Below are 16,907 nucleotides of genomic sequence, written 5' to 3'. Positions count from 1 at the left end.
TTGGTTAGTTTTCTCTTATTACATGGTAAAAATTTGACTGTACTTTTATTTTCATAACCAAATGATTTCTGTTCATTATAAAATATTTGGAAAACAATTATAAGAGTAACAAACATTCAACACATTCTAATCATTCATTGGCAAAATCCTTGTGCGTCTGTGTGCATTTCAAGTTATTTTCATGTATATTTTTGTGGTGAGATTTTTTGTTTTATATATATGGTCACATTAAACATGTAATTAATTTTTGTGAATTAATTTATGACATCAAAAAGCATTTATTGTATCTTTATTAGACATAAGTATGCTGCTAGGAGCTAGACAGAGAAAAATTAACTAGCATTCAGAGATGAGTTTTCTAGAAACAGCAACATATGTCTAAAAACATACAGGATATTTATCATAGATTAATTAATTAATACTCTCTTATGTTAGAAATGTTAGCTATTATAATTATTTTTTCTATACTGGATTGCTGAATAATGAATATGTCAAATTTTATGTAAACGATTTTTTCAGAATTAGGATTATTATACAGGAGATATAATTGCTTGACCAACGTTATGTTGGAATTTATTTATGTCTCTGTTGTGCTTCACAAATATTTCTGAAGTCATGCGCAAGATGCTCAATTGACCATACTCTCACTAGCTCTCAAGAGCCACCCAAGAATATCTACTACTTTTATATTAATAATAGTTTGTTGCATTTTTCTCTTCTATCTTATTCTTTTCCCGCAGTCAAGCTCTTCTCCATTTTCTGCACCCCAAAGTTTCTCAGAGCTTCCGCTCAGAATTTATTTCTTACTGTGTTACCTGACATTGTCAATGGTGATATGGATTAGGTTGCAGAGTTGATCTCATCATTGCTTCCTGCAGTCTTCTTAGTCTCCTCCTAAATATATTGACCTTACTCTGAGGATGTTAAAAAAAAATAATAGTAATATCAAAATAATTTTTATGATATGTCTAAAAATAGATTTAGGACTTAAATAATTATACCTTGATTACTCAGTATATAAAACTAAGAAATATACTTCACACACTTAGGCATATATTTTTTGCTTTAACAGGCATACTTTTGTTTTTCTTCAAGGACTTTGTAACCCTGGCTTATCTTCCTAGACTGTTAAAATTATTTTTTGTATATGTGTAGGTAACACATACTTACTCCTCAAAGTTTTCTTTATTGCTTGGCCTTTTCCCTCTCTGATATATTTCCTTGAGTTGTTGATAATTTAAATAATCTTTTTAAAATAGTGATGTAAGTATTCTTTCAACTAGTAATTAAAAGCCTTCTATATAACTAACACTATTCTAATACATAATTTCCCCATGATTCTGTTCTCAAGGAGATTATAGTATAGCGTAAAATAATCTATAATAAACTATTTACTATAATAGATACCTGAAAAAAGTGTGGTGGGAACACAGAGGAAGAAAAACTCAGTTGTGAATACTCTTCAAAAAACATGGACTTTTGCTGAATCTTCATCTCAAAATTTTTAAGATCCTATCAAGATAATTAAGAAATTAAACAATGGTGGAGGTTGCAGTAAGTGGAGATCACTTCATTGCAGTCCAGCCTGGTCAACAAGAGCAAAACTCCATCTCAAAAAAAAGAGAGAGAGAAAAAAAAAAGAATTTAAACACTGAAAAAGCATTCTGTTAGTCAAGGAAAAGGCTTAGAAGAGCTTACATTAAAGAGGTAACAATTAGGGGGAAGGGAACTAGCAATTTAAGAGCTATTGAATATGTAGAATCAAAGAAAATATAAAACAAATAGATCAAGTCTAAAACAAGATAGGAAATAAAGAATATCTTGAGAATAATATAATTATTTGTGGCATTTTAAACTGGAACTGTTATAAGAAAGTTGGAGAAAAGTTTACAAAGGGCAATTGGAAAGTATCAGTGACTATTTAAAATCCTAGAGTAGATGAGACCCTTCTAAGTGAGAGAAGAGTCTAGAACTGCTGTCCAATGCAATACCCACTGACCATCTAGTTATACAGTAGAATTTAAAATAAAGATCCTCAATTGTATCAGTTGCAATTAAAGTGCTTAACAGAAACATATGTCCAATGACTATGTACTGGAGGGCACAGAAAAACATTTCTATCATTACAGAAAATTCTGTTGAACAGCTCTGATCTAGAAACTATAGATTATCAATGTTACAGAGCAACCTAGAGTTGTTAGAGAGATAAGAGGATATAATTATTAACGTCTGGCATTATAAAATCAAAGAGAAGGAATGCCATCTTTTAAGTGATACTCATCCACATACTTCAGCAGCACGTCAAAAACCTTATCCACCATGATCAAGTGGGCTTCATCCCTGGGACACAAGGCTGGTTCAACATATGCAAATCAATAAACATAATCCCTCACGTAAACAGAACCAAAGACAAAAACCACATGATTATCTCAATAGATGCAGAAAAGGTCTTTGACAAAATTCAACAGCCCTTCATGCTTTTGCTTATGACCTCTTAAAAGTTTTTCTGTTGTTAGAAAATAGACATTTATTCTATGTTCTCTGTAATGTTAAATCTAATATTTTTAAAATCTTCTGTATTCTGATAGAGAATTTTAAGGTTATTCTTCTCATTACTCATTACATGTCATTGTCGTTTCTGTTCTTCTTTCTAAAAGCCGTGCTTTAAAATTCTCTATCAGTCTTCTGCATGCTTTAATGGTATGTCATTACACTTTTAACACAAACTCATTATGGTAGAATGAATGTTTATTATTTTCACTGTTTAGAATCCTTATCAATGTACCAATAATTTGTGCTAGTATCAACCATTCAATATTTTCACTTGTCCATTTGTCTACTCTAGGCTTCATGAGAAGAACGCCTGACCAAATGCTGGCAAAACAGGATTCCCCAAATCCTCACAAACCATATTTCGTGAAAGGCAATGTTACAAGTTTGTTTAATCAGAGTGAAACCTAGGAGTTTTGCAGGAAATATAAAGAGATGCTCTTTATTGTACTTGAACATGGATGAGTGTAGATCCAGATCTCCTGAAACTCCAGGTACAATTTGTTTAAGATGAAACAAGCATCAGTATTAACAAATCTCAAGTTTAAGAAAAATACCCTGTTTCTTACAAGGTTTCTCTGTAAAGCTAGGCTTTAATCGTGCTCTATTTCTGGACTTTTTGAGTTATGTCAGTTAATATACTATTTTCATCTTAAACCAATTTTTATTGAACATTTCTTCCACTAATAATCTAAGTCTCTAGTCAATAAACAAGGTCTTTGAACTCCTTAAGGCTATTCTAGAGTCATTGCTGATTTTTTTGTTTGTTGTTTGTTTCTTTTTGTTTCTGCTCTTTTCAAGGTACACTGATCTTTAAACATTTCCAATCTAGAAGGAGGTGACTGTGTTCCGTGAGCCTGAGCCTCTAAAACAGAGGCTCTGAGCCTGGCGTGGTGGCTCAAGCCTGTAATCCCAGCAATTGGAGAGGCCGAGGTGGGCAGATCACTGGAGGCCAGGAGTTTGAGACTAGTCTAGCCAACATGGCACAATGCCATCTCTACTAAAAATACAAAAATTATCTGGGCATACTCAGGAGGCTGAGGCAGGAGAATCACTTGATCCCAGGAGGCAGAAGTTACAGTGAGTCGTGATAGCTCCACTGCACTCCAGCCTGGGAGACAGAGCAAGACTCCATCTCAAAACAAAGCAAATAAACAAACAAAAAATCAAAGGATCTGAGATTCTTTTAGAGAAAGAATATGGATCTTCACTTTCTGTGGGTGAAATAATAGAATAGGCTTTTGAATCTGAAGGGGGTTTATGAGATAGAGTAGTTGGCTAGACTTAAGTTTAAAACCCAGGCTGTTCACATGACATTTAAGAGTCTCAGAGGACCAGTGATGTATAATTCTCCAAGCCTCCAACTCTACTTCTTACTAGGTATTGGAGTAAGTATCACAATTACTGCACATCCCCAGTCAGATAGGAGGAGATGGTAGCACATTGAAAACTTGCATTTCAAATTCAGTAATTCAGTAATAGCAAGGGACAAAGATACAAAAAATATAATAAAACTTATAGTCCAGAAGTTGCAAAGTTTATATCGTGCTTTGGGTAAGGGGTGAACTATATGCTTCTTTAAATTGAAGCCTCAAATCACCCTTTATACAAAGAAGCAGAGTCAGAAAAACATGTCTTTATTCCTGTTGAATCCTATAAGATAACTGCTGCCCAACACCAGAGAAAGCTGACTCAAGGCTCTTGATATTAATTTGCCTTCCATATGAAGAACTGAAACACAAACTTAAGTTCGTATTTCAAAATGTTAAAATGCATATTATATATATTTCTTTGGAATGATATTCTAAGGTTGCATTGGAGAAAGGTTCACAGAGAAACCTTGACAAGAGGGACAAGGACATTTATGGATCTGTCCAATTATGGGAGCAGGGAATAATCAAAATAGTTAAAGTAGAAAAATAAAGTGGAATGATGGTGGATTTTGCAATGCGATTGCTACCAGACCATTGTCAATTGAGAGGACATCAGTGCTTTGGAAGAATAAACCTAGGAACCTATTTTAAGTCATCTGCTTTTTGTTCTCAACAAAAAATTAATAAAACATGAAACAGGAAACAAGTATATTATGAAAAGGTTACAGATAGAAATGGAACTAAATAAGACCAAGTAAGATGACATGAAAACTAGAAACCTGATACAGAATTTTAAAGCACAGTTTTTAGAAAGAAGAACAGAAATGACAATGACATATAATGAGTAACGAGAAGAATAACCTTAAAATGCTCTGTCAGAATACAGAAGATTTTAAAAATATCAGATTTAACATTACAGAGAACATAGAGTAAATGTCTATTTTCTAACAACAGAAGAACTTTTAAGAAGTCATAAGCAAAAGAGATACTTAAGAAGTACCTGAAACATAAGTGGAAAGTATTTTAGGAAAATACACTGGGAAATACTAAGAAATAAGGGAGGAGGATGAAGATATAAAGGTAGTTTTTATTTTCTTTTTGAGATTAAAGAAAAAAAAATCTCTATAGGCCCAGATTTCACAATAATGAGAAGAAAATAAGGTCATATCAATTACTGAGTACTGAGGAAACTGTTCATGATTTAATAATTGTATTTCCCAACAAGTTGCTCATTTCCAAAGACAACTGGAGAAATAATCAGAAAACAAGGTTCTGAAATTATCACCAAATTCTTGTGTTTTCAGAAAAAATACTCAAATGTGTTGAAAAATTACCTGAGATAAACTTTAAAAATCTGTAATTTACAGTAGTGCCTTTATAGGCTTTTAATTCTATGTAGAAAATAAGCATAAAGTTTAATTTTTTAAATTAAACATGGTTTCATGACTCAATGCAACGTTAGAATATCATTCCAAAGAAATATATATAATATGTATTAAAACATTTTGAAATACAAACTTAATTTATATTTTAATTTTAATACTTCCTTTTCACATCGATGAGCTTTCACCTCCCATTTTCTGCCCCACATGATGTCTTTTCTTATGACTAATTTCCCTAGGAAATTAAAAGTAAATGTTCTAAATTTGTGGATATGTAATTGTGATAACAACATTAGTATCATGTAAGGCAATTACTTATTATTGAAATACAAACCAATTGTTAATTTGACTTGGAATTGCTTAATGAAATTGAAATTTAACATAGAAGTCATTAAGAAATGGATAGGTGGTTGCAAAAATTATATTGTTAAACTTTGTCAGAGATTTAATGAAAATAAGTGGCTGGTTTAAGGGCTTTGTTCTCATTTGTAAAGTTGAGATCAGTACTTTTAGGTTGCTTAATTAATCCCTTAATCTACTTTATCCTCTATAGCACATGTTATGTAGATAACTCTTTGTTCATTTGTTCATTTTACTAGGTTGTCTACCAGGTGACCTGATTGTTGTGATTTATTCATTAATTGCAACAAAACACTGGTGATTATATTATATTCATTATCTTTTGACTTTCAGTGTTACATGCATAACTGACTTATGATTACTTTTCTTGCATAATTAAGTGAACTAAGATTTCAGTTTAATTTCAGTAGGCATCAGGAAGTCATGTAAAGAGAATATCTACGTGGCAGGAAAAGTGCTAATAATTACAAGACTTACAACCCTGGGCCAATTATTTAACCTGTTTGAGACTAATTTTCTTTCCACCTATAAAATTGGTTTATAGAGATAGGTCTGTTTAACTCATGGGTTTTTTTTTTTTTTCAGTAATGATATTAGAATATGTATGAAATTGCTTTATTAACTGAATATGCTGTTATTGTTATTATACTGATATAAAATTTCTTGCTATGCTATAGCAAATTTCAAAGTGAGAGGAAAGGCTAGCTCTGTGATTATTGAAAAATTGGGTGGTGAAACTCTCTTGCTATTTTTAGAAAAAGAAGAAATTGAGGTTAGATATGTTGATATCCTTAATAACTCAGTCAATAATATATAAGGCATGTATAGAACAAATGTCGACATAATTTACCTAAAAAGGGCGAGATAGTAATACCAGAGACTTTACAGGCCTAGAGAACAAATTTTAGATTTTTATGTACATATTTATTTAACCATTTTTAAAATGTAACCATTTAAATTGAAAAATATGTATATATTTTTAGCTCAAAGACCATACAAAACCAAGCAGAAGTGAGAGTAGGATGGTGCATATTTAGTCCACAGACAACAGCTTGCCGACCTTTGGAATACAGCAATATGTTCTACATTTTTTAAAGTTACCTCTATAAATCTTTTGAAAAATCATGGTATCAAGCCATGTTTCTTTGTAAATGATACTCCTAATTTACTCGACTAATGTGTGGGAAAAATAAATCAGTAGGTTTCCGTAATGAATACATGTGGAGATAAGGGAGATTAGAATTTTGTTCACTTTATAATACAAAATTTTAACAAAGAAAAAATTTGTATTAAATAACCTGAATTTCCCTTTCTGAAGAAATTCCAATTAAAGAGGTCCTAGTGGATACAGAGTCTCTTGTATATAATCCCAGCCCTTTAGGAGGCTGAGGAGGGAGGATGGCTAGAAAAGAGGAGTTTGAGACCAGCCTACGCAACAGAGCAAGACCCCGTCTCTACAAAAAATAAATACTGTGAGCATGGTGGTGCATGCTTGCAGTCTTAGCTACTTAGGCTGAGTGGAAGGATCTCTTGAGCCTTCACTCAGAACACCATATGTTTTTCTTGTGCTTGAGAGATTTCTGTGAATTAAGCAGACATACTTTGAGGCTGCAGTGAGCTATGACTGGGCCACCACACCCCAACCTGGGTGAGAGAGCAAGACCTTGTCTCTAAAAAAAATTTAAAAATAAATTAAAAACAAGAAGATACCTATTATATACTTATATATAGAAAAGTCTTTCACCTCTAGAACCCCTTTCAAAAGTTACTAAATAAAAGAAGTAACGAACATTTGATTCAACTGGAAAATAAATATGAAACTAAGAAGATGTTTACTTATCGACAGTAATATTTTACCCTTCTCTAATGTGAAAAACAATTCTATCACAGTATTTTTAATGACCAAACATTTTTGTCTCCCCAAATTCAGAGTTATGACTCATGCAGTTATTGTAATTAAGTTCATTAGATACAATAACTGCTCCTGACATTCTCAAGAAGAATCTTAACAAGCAATTCTCTGATGAACCAATTTGTTGAGCAGATAATTCTTTAAATAAATTTTGATCTCATTGACTTAAGATTCAAGTTTCTGTCTTTACAGGTACTTTTAACATTGATAAAACAATCCTGTTTGGTATAAAAATATCTCCCATGCAAAGGCATGTAGGTTTAGATATTTTGTGTATTGGCAAGAGCCAATGCAAGATTGTCCACGTAATGGTTATAATACAGTTTGTCTTAGCATAAAACTCCTCACTCAGGGCACCAGGCATAAGAAAAAATGAAGGCATAAGAAAAAATGAAGGCATTGTTCTTGCTTATAGTGATGATAGTTACAGGGGATGAGAATCTGACCCAAGGAATTACTTCTATTGATTGGACAATGATGTGGCCTAAGTTGAAAACTTTGAAACATTAGGGCAATGGTAGTTATCTAAATTGATATAACCTGATTCTAAGTCCTTTAGACTATGAAATATGACAGTAATTGATCTTCTGTGATCTAGGCACCATGTGAGACACTATAGATCACAAAGACTGAATATAATCCCTAATTAACAAATCAAAAATAATTATCAAGTACCTACTATGTTTCAGATACTGTACTGGATGTATAAGATATTTCTGTGAATTAAGCAGACATACAGAAGCTGACAATTTAAAAGTTGGTGGAGCTTTTCGTCTCTTGGCATGCATGGCCTAATTGTGTCCTAAATAGGTATGCAGATTAAGAGAAATTGGCATACTTTGCCTTGTCTTTTCACTGTCCCAATCTCTGTGTTTGAATCAATTTGTGGCTGTAACTTTTTCTACTTTTAGTTTTTTCTCATGTTTCGTCTTAACAGCTAATCTCCCCTAAACTAGAAAAACCAGAAAGCATAATTTGCTGCCTTCACTCTAATTTTACTAGTCATCATTGTTTACTGTTAATGGTAAAAGGTATATTCATTCCATAGTACAAACAGACTTTTCTAAACAATTTTACTGATATATTTCTTTTAGAACTGAGCTAAAGAAAACAAGTGAACAATTTCTTTGAATGGCATATATTATAAAACACAAATGTCACCATTAGGATGACTGATAATTGACATATGAACACACACAAAGTGTGTATTTTTATTAGTGAAAATATAATCTCAAGAAAAGAGAAGCAGTTCAGCAAAAATAATTAGCTTCCTTGTTACTCAAATGGAATTTAGAAGCAAATAAGTCAAAGAGCCAAAAGTCTCTTCTTGTAAGCCCTTTGATCTTGATGAAGCCATGGGAGGAGTCTCTTCAGATAAGAGAAGGCAGCCTGGAGGACAAGTTCCTATTTCTGTGTTGAGACTACATTGGTGCACATCTTGTCTATTTGTACAAAATGTGAGGTACAACTTTTCTTTGTGAAATATTAGCTATGTGGATTTGGATACATGCATAGTGTGATTCAAAGTGGTTTATTCTTTCATATTGTTGCCAACAATAAATACACCAATGGAAAACGTTAAGACTGTGAATATTTTCTCATATATGACCAGGGATGAAAAAAGGTAATGTGCAAAAAAGTATAAATTCAAATAAAAAATGGCACATTTTCTTTAGAAGGTGGTGAAAATGGAATCTAGGGTTACAGATGGCTTCAGGAAAGGACACACTGCTTGGAAACATCAGGGCACTGATGCTGCCATTTCACTCTTGGTGGAAATAGGAAAACTGGATTTGGTTACAAAACCAGGAGAGGCAATGTCAGTAAAAGTGGCCTTATATGATAATTTCAGATGTATTAATGTAAATTAAACCTGAATTAAGACAAAATTGGTAAGTCAATTAAGGTTTTTGTATGTTTTTTTAGGTCTAGGAGGTTCCCAGCTTTGCAGACTGATTATTCTGTGGTGAATTAAAATTGGTGAAACTCCTTTTCCACTCTTCCTATTGAAAAGTGATGTCTATTTCCTCTCCCCTCAAATTTGGGATTGCCCTTAGACTTGTTGAATAAGTAAAAATAGCATAATTTACACTCTCTGATTTCAGACAGTGTGTTTTGAGAGATCTACAGGTTAAGTCTTCACTACACGGCACTAATTCTTTAAAAATAGCCACCATGCTGTAAAGAAGCAGAAGCAGCCACATGGAGAGACCCACATTAAGGAAAACCAAGGCATCCTCCCCACGGATGGATCTGCACTCAAAACTTCAGCCCTCTTACTAAGGCCATTTGGGACCTTCCTGGCATCTATGTATCCCAGCTAACACCAAACGAAGGAGGAAAGCCACCTCAGCTTCCCGTAGAATCATGAAATTCCATAAATTATTCTTACTTTATGTAGATAGGCTGGCAGGGGGCATTGTTATATAATCTATAACTGACCCAGAAATTTGCATTTGGGCATAGGATACTGCTAAAACAAAAATTAAAACAGACAAACAGACAGAAAAAGACATTGAGTTTGGATTTGAGAGGGCTGAACGGCAGGGAGAAGGCTGGAAAGGAAATGGGGGAGTAGATACTGGAGGTGTGATAAAATATAATATTATTTACTAGCACAAAAAAAAAAAAAAGATTGAAAAAGTTCCAAATGGACCTTTGAATCTAAATGTGTTTCCAGGCAGAAAGTTACCATTTGGCTTATGTTCGCTGTTTGTAATAAAACATATATAAAGAAGAATGACCTAAAAAAGGAACTGTTCAGTTTTCAGGCGAATCTTCTGGAAATTTCTCCAACATGATTTGTATGGTTGAAAAATAAAACCGTTTCTTGTTACCAGGTTTTTTATTTGGCAGCCTTGCGGAAGAAATGAAATCTAAGGTGCTGCCAGTTTAAAAAAAAAAATGCTTAGGATGAAGATGAAGTCAAGTATGAGGCTATTTGACTATAACAAATTCTGAAATATTAATGGCCATACATCCTAGAACCTGTGTGCTAAAGTTCCTAAGGATATGGTTCATAGAGTCATTCAGAGAGACAAAAAACCACTATAAATTGTAACAGCTTTATTTCACAGCTGCTAACTGTCAGGCACGTGTAGAGAAAGACCTGGCTCACAGTATAATATAGAGGTTCTAGGATGCAGCACTACAGATATTTCTAAGGAGATAACAGCATGGCCATTAAAAGATTCAAAAATCCATGTTTAGAACTCAGAAGAGGTCTTTAAAATCAGCCAATGAGGAAGTACATGCAGCCACATGAAGGGACTTACATAAAGAAACCGTGAGGAACCTGTCCCACAGTCAGAGCTGAGTTCCTGATTGGCAGCCTGTGCCACACTGCCAGTCATGCCCATAATGCCAGCCTAACCAACAGCAAGCAAAACAGAAGAATATCAGATCAAACCAAAGAATCGTAAGAAATAGTTAGGAGCCAGAATTTCCTTAGTAGGTGGACGGATAAATAAACTTCAGTATATCCAGACAGTTACTATTCACTGCTAAAAAGAAATGAGTTATAAAGTCCGAGAAGACATAGAGGTAGCTGAGATGCAATATCACTAAGTGAAAGAAATCAGTCTGAAAAGGCCACATGCTATATGATTCCAACTACTGAATATGCTGTTTTGAAAAAGGTAAAACTATGGACAGAGTAAGAAGGTCTGTGGTTGCCAGAGGTTAAGAGGGAGGGAGGGATGAAAAGGCAGAGCACAGAAAATTTTTAGGGCAGTGCAATTACCCTGTATGATACTACAATGGTGGATACATGCTATTATACATTGTCCAGACTCATAGCATGTGCAACACCAAGGGTGAACCTTAAGGTGAACTACTGACTTTGAGTAATTATGATTTGTTCATCAGTGTATAACCTGTACCACTCTGGTGGGGGATGCTAATATGGTGGAGGCTATACATGGATGGTATACAGGAACTCTGTACTTTCTGCTCAGCTGTGATACAAGCATCACTTGATCCAAAAATAAAGTATTTCAACACATTATTTTCAACATCAATGTTTGGAGTGTTTTTTTCCTCCAAGTAATGGATAATTGAAATAAGGATCAAAGTAATTTGCATAAAAATACAATAAAAATGTAGGTATTTAATTCATACTTAAATTATCACCCACCAAATATGCTGCATCTTCTCCTGTTCATAGGGCTCATCATTATTTTTGATAATGTTGACTAAAAAAATCAGTAAATTAATATGGGTGTGTTTGTGTGTGTGCACGTGTGTGTGTTCACTCCTTGTTGATTTGTAGCCCCAATTAGGGGATGTAACATGCTAATATCGACCCATCCATATGTGAGTGTGGCAGATTATTAGAATAAATGATATGTGATGGTCTAGGGATAATTTTCCTCTCCTATCTCTTTTATGCTATTCCTAAATACCATATCTCTTCTAGGAAAAAAAGTCATTTTCGATCACTTCTTTGCAATCACAGTTCTCAATGGACTTTAGATAATGTCCCCTCTTTTATTCTTGTATGCTATGAAGGTGATACATAATAGCACTTTGATGTATTTAAACTTTATAAAGTATATTATATTAAATTCCGTGTGATTGCATTTTGTTCACTACTATATTTGTGAGATTCATACACAAATGCAGATAGCTCTATTTCATTCATTTTCACTGCTTTGATAATGAACGAAATAGAGCTATCTGCATTTGTATATGAATTATTATTTATCCTTTATTATTTACTTATTGTTCATCTGAAAGAATGAAAACCGTTTCCAAATGGTTCTGTAATAAACAATACTGTGAGGATTATTACTATTCTTCTTCCTGTTGCTCATATGGGAAATTTTTCTAGCGCCTCTACTGGAACTGGAATTGCAGGTTTCGATTTATGTATATCTTCAATTAATTGATAGTGTCGAATTTTCTCCAAAATGAATTTATCATTTATACCCCCAACAGAGGCATGTGAGGGTTTTTGTTTCTGCATAGATTAATCAACCACTGGTATTACCAGATTCGATAGCGTTTGCCCAACTGGTATCTAGGAAATTTATCTTGCTGTTATTTTTTTCTTGATATGTAGATACACATTTGTTTGAATTTTAACATACACAGTATACAGATACACACTGTGTGTGTTTGTATGTGTAGTGTATTTAATAAAAATAAAAACAAGTGAATTGGAATAATAAACACCCAATTCAAGTGAGTGTTTACTTGTGATGGGGAGGAAGGGGAGTGAATCTAGAGAGATGGTGCTTGGAACACACACATATATCGGTAATGTTCTGGTTTTTATTTAAGTTTATTACCTAAGGGTGCATTAATGCAATGCATTAGACTAATTTTGTATGTCTTAATAGTCTGAAGTGTTTCAAATTTTATTTTCATGAACATGATAGAGGATCATTGTGGCAGACACTCTCACTTAAGTATGCTTGCCTATTCTCATCATGAAAATTGTCAAAGCCAGATTATTTCTTTCCCAGCCTCCCTTTCTGCTATTGGTGGTCACATAGCCAATGTTGTAAGAGTAGTGATATGGTAAGTTTTCTGGATATTCACGCCACATCTTCTTTATCTATTCATTTGTTGATGAACACTTAGTTTGCTTCCATATCTTGGCTATTGTGAATAATGCCGCAATGAATACGGGAGTGTAGATATCGCTTTGACATACAGATTTTACTTTGGGGGATATATACCCAAGAGTGAGGATGCTGAATCATATAGTTATTTTATTTTTAGTTTTTTGAGGAACTTCATATTATTTGCCAAAATGGCTGTACTAATTTACACCCCCACCAATGGTGTAGTATACAGCCTCAAAACAGAAGGAAATTCCGCCATTCCTGACAACATAGATGAAACTGGAGGACATTATGCTAATTGAAATAGCTGGAAGACGAATACTGTACACTCTCACTTATATGTGGAATCTTAAAAAAAGGTTGACTTCATAGAAACAGAAAGTAGAAAGGTGGTTACCAGAGGCTGAGAGAAAGGCAGAGGGAAGTGAACAGGGAAAATGTTGATTAAATAGTACAAAGCCTCAGAGTGGAGAAATGTTGCTACACTGATACATTACACTACATCATGACTACAGTTAAAAAGAATGTGTCATATATTTCAAAAGTGCTAAAATAATAGGTTTTAACATGCTTATAGCACTAAAAAATAGTATTTGTGAAGTGATGAGTATGTTAATTAGCTTATTTGAATCTTTCTACAATGTGTACATAGATAAAAAATCACATTGTAGCCCATAAATATATACAATTATTTGTCAACTAAAATAAATAAATACATTTCAAAAAATAAAGAACTGATTATAACAAAGGTTATATTTAAAAAGAAAAATCTGCTGGGAGATTTCAGGGAGTAGTTTCTTTGTTAATGAAGAAGAGAGCCATAGAGCCTGAGTTTTGTCATCCAGAGTATTGTTGGCAGGATATGGGTGCAATGCTTAGATTTTTAGCAGTCATATTGCTATCCTCTCAAAGGACAAAAAACCAATGTTGTTAGAATGTAGAGATAAAGAAGAGTTTGAGGTAATATTTTGAAACTGTTGAATCACCCCTGGATCACCAATCCTTGACATCTTGTTGCATGTATCATACATTTCCTAGTTTGGGTTTCTGTTCTTAGGGTTGAATGATTTTTAGTTTACAATTATTTTAAAATTTTGAAATAGAACATTATAAAGAAAATAAATCTTAAGTGTCATCTTACACCTACATATATCTATACACAGCTTTTCAGTTTAGGTCATTTCTCTTTGTTTTACCTTAGTTGCTCTGGTCTCTCTCCATCTTTTTTCCTCCAAGAGTTTCCTTACGTGGATTCTTCCCATCTACAGGAATTTCAACTCGTATACAGCAGAAGCAGCATCACACATCATGATGTTTATGTGAAAGCTGGTTCAGGTTTCCCCAAAAAGCCTATATGATTTATTGACCACCTTTCACAGATGAGCACACACAGTTACACATAAATATTACAGCCCATCAACTAATACTGAGCATTCCTAAAATAGTTAACTTAGGATGGATTTCATCTGTGATGAGCTTCTCTTCATACCCATGTGATACTGTTCTGGAGTCAGTAGATCCCCACACTAGTTGGCATGCTTCCTCTTCTCCTATAGCAACCCCCTTTACTCTTCTAGGTATACATACCTACACCTATCTATCTTCCAACATTTCTTATCTAAGGTCTACCAAGTTGCCAGATTTCTGGTATCAGCCCCAATTTGTAATTTAATTTGAGGATACTTGTTAAAGTTTTTCTTTTACATGTTCTTTTGGTCAGCAACCGTAATACATAATCTAACAGTTAAGTGGGAAAATACATGCTACTATCACAAGCATATTGAAACTGAATTGTTAGTATATTGTTGCTCAGTCAGTTTTACTGACAACCTGGTAATCAGTCATGATTTGAATGAATAATCATATATATGGCAGAATTTCAAGATCATCCAGCACACCAAGGGTCAATACAGCTGTCAGCTGCTTGCCAATGCCCTGATGGAAGATACCATATAGCTCTCTCCCTGCTATAGTTAGAGGTTTGGTTAGCTGAACAAAACCAATCTTCCTGCTTTTTAAAAATTTTTGTTGTTATACTTTAAGTTCTAGAGTACACGTGCACAACTTGCAGGTCTGTTCCATAGGTATACATGTGCCATGTTGGTTTGCTGCAACCATCAACTCATCATTTTCATTAGATATTTGTTCTAATGCTATCCCTCCTCCAGCCACTGACACCCCAACGGGCCCTGGTGTGTGATGTTCCCCACCCTGTGTCCATGTGTTCTCATTGTTCCACTCCCACCTATGAGTGAGAACATGTGGTGTTTGGTTTTCTGTCCTTGTGATAGTTTGCGTAGAATGATGGTTTCCAGCTGAATCCATGTCCCTGCAAGAGACATGAACTCATCCTTTTTTACGGCTGCATAGTATTCCATGGTGCATATGTGCCACATTTACTTAATCCAGTCTATCATTGATGGACATTTGGGTTGGTTCCAAGTCTTTGCTATTGTGAATGGTGCCACAATAAACATATGTGTGAATGTGTCTTTATAGTAGCATGATTTATAAATCTTTGGGTATATACCAGGTAATGGAATCACTGGGTCAAATGATGTTTCTAGTTCTAGATCCTTGAGAATCGTCAGACTGTCCTCCACAATGGTTGACGGAATTTACACTCCCACCAACAGTGTAAAGGCGTTCCTATTTCTCCACATCTTCTCCATCATCTGTTGTTTCCTGACATTTTAATGATTGCCATTCTAACTGGCATGAGATGGTATCTCATTGTGGTTTTGATTTGCATTTCTCTGACGACCAGTGATGATGAGCATTTTTTCGTATGTCTGTTGGCCGCAAAAATGTCTTCTTTTGAGAAGTATCTGTTCATATCCTTTGCCCACTTTTTGATGGGGTTGTTTGTTTTTTCCTGTAAATTTGTTTAAATTGTAGATTCTGGATATTAGCCCTTTGTCAGTTGGGTAGATTGCAAAGATTTTCTTCCATTCTGTAGGTTGCCTTTTCACTCTGATGATAGTTTGTTTTGCTGTGCAGAAGCTCTTAGGTTTAATTAGATCCCATTTGCCTATTTCGGCTTTTGTTTCCATTGCTTTTGGTGTTTTAGTCACAAAGTCTTTGCCCATGCCTATGTCCTGACAAAGCCTATCTTCTTTCAAAGCAGTGACAATTACTATTCCAGTGGACTTCTATTCCTGTTGATCTGTCCTGCGTTTAAACTTTTTGTTCTACTTGAGATCATTGATAATTTTGTTTAGGTACTACTGCCATCTCTAGGTGATGTGCTACAGGGTCACTTGTCAATGGATTGTCCACTTTGTTATGGGTCTGAACATGTAAATTTTTTTCTGGCTGGTGAGCTCAGGGAAACGCTCTCACTCCTCCATCGGGGGAGCGTTTTGAAAATGGATTGGTTTCTGTCCTGAGAGATGACTTGTTGTCATGGCTGGGGATGTGCATAAAATCCACCTTTTCTTTGTTTACTATTATTTCCAGAGACTTTATTTTATATTTGACTTCCTAAATCTAATTATTTTATGGTCTCTACTATATAAACTTAATATTTCACACTACAAGCATTATAATTGTTATTTTGATAATGCTTGCAACTTTGCAGTAACTCAGACCGTGTTTCTGTAGGTGTCATATCTTTTCCAATTTCAGGAAGGCCTTTTTAATTTTGAACTGGGATTCTTTTTTATGTCAGATAGTCATGAATTAGCTCTGACATTTTCCAATGCATGTTACAACTGGATTGAATAGATTGCTTTGATCACCTAGTTAGGTGTGATAGAAT

The sequence above is a fragment of the Mandrillus leucophaeus genome, unplaced genomic scaffold (genome assembly GCF_000951045.1).
Source record: "Mandrillus leucophaeus isolate KB7577 unplaced genomic scaffold, Mleu.le_1.0 Scaffold746, whole genome shotgun sequence".
Taxonomy (NCBI): domain Eukaryota; kingdom Metazoa; phylum Chordata; class Mammalia; order Primates; family Cercopithecidae; genus Mandrillus; species Mandrillus leucophaeus.
Note: the sequence above shows the minus strand (reverse complement) of the source record.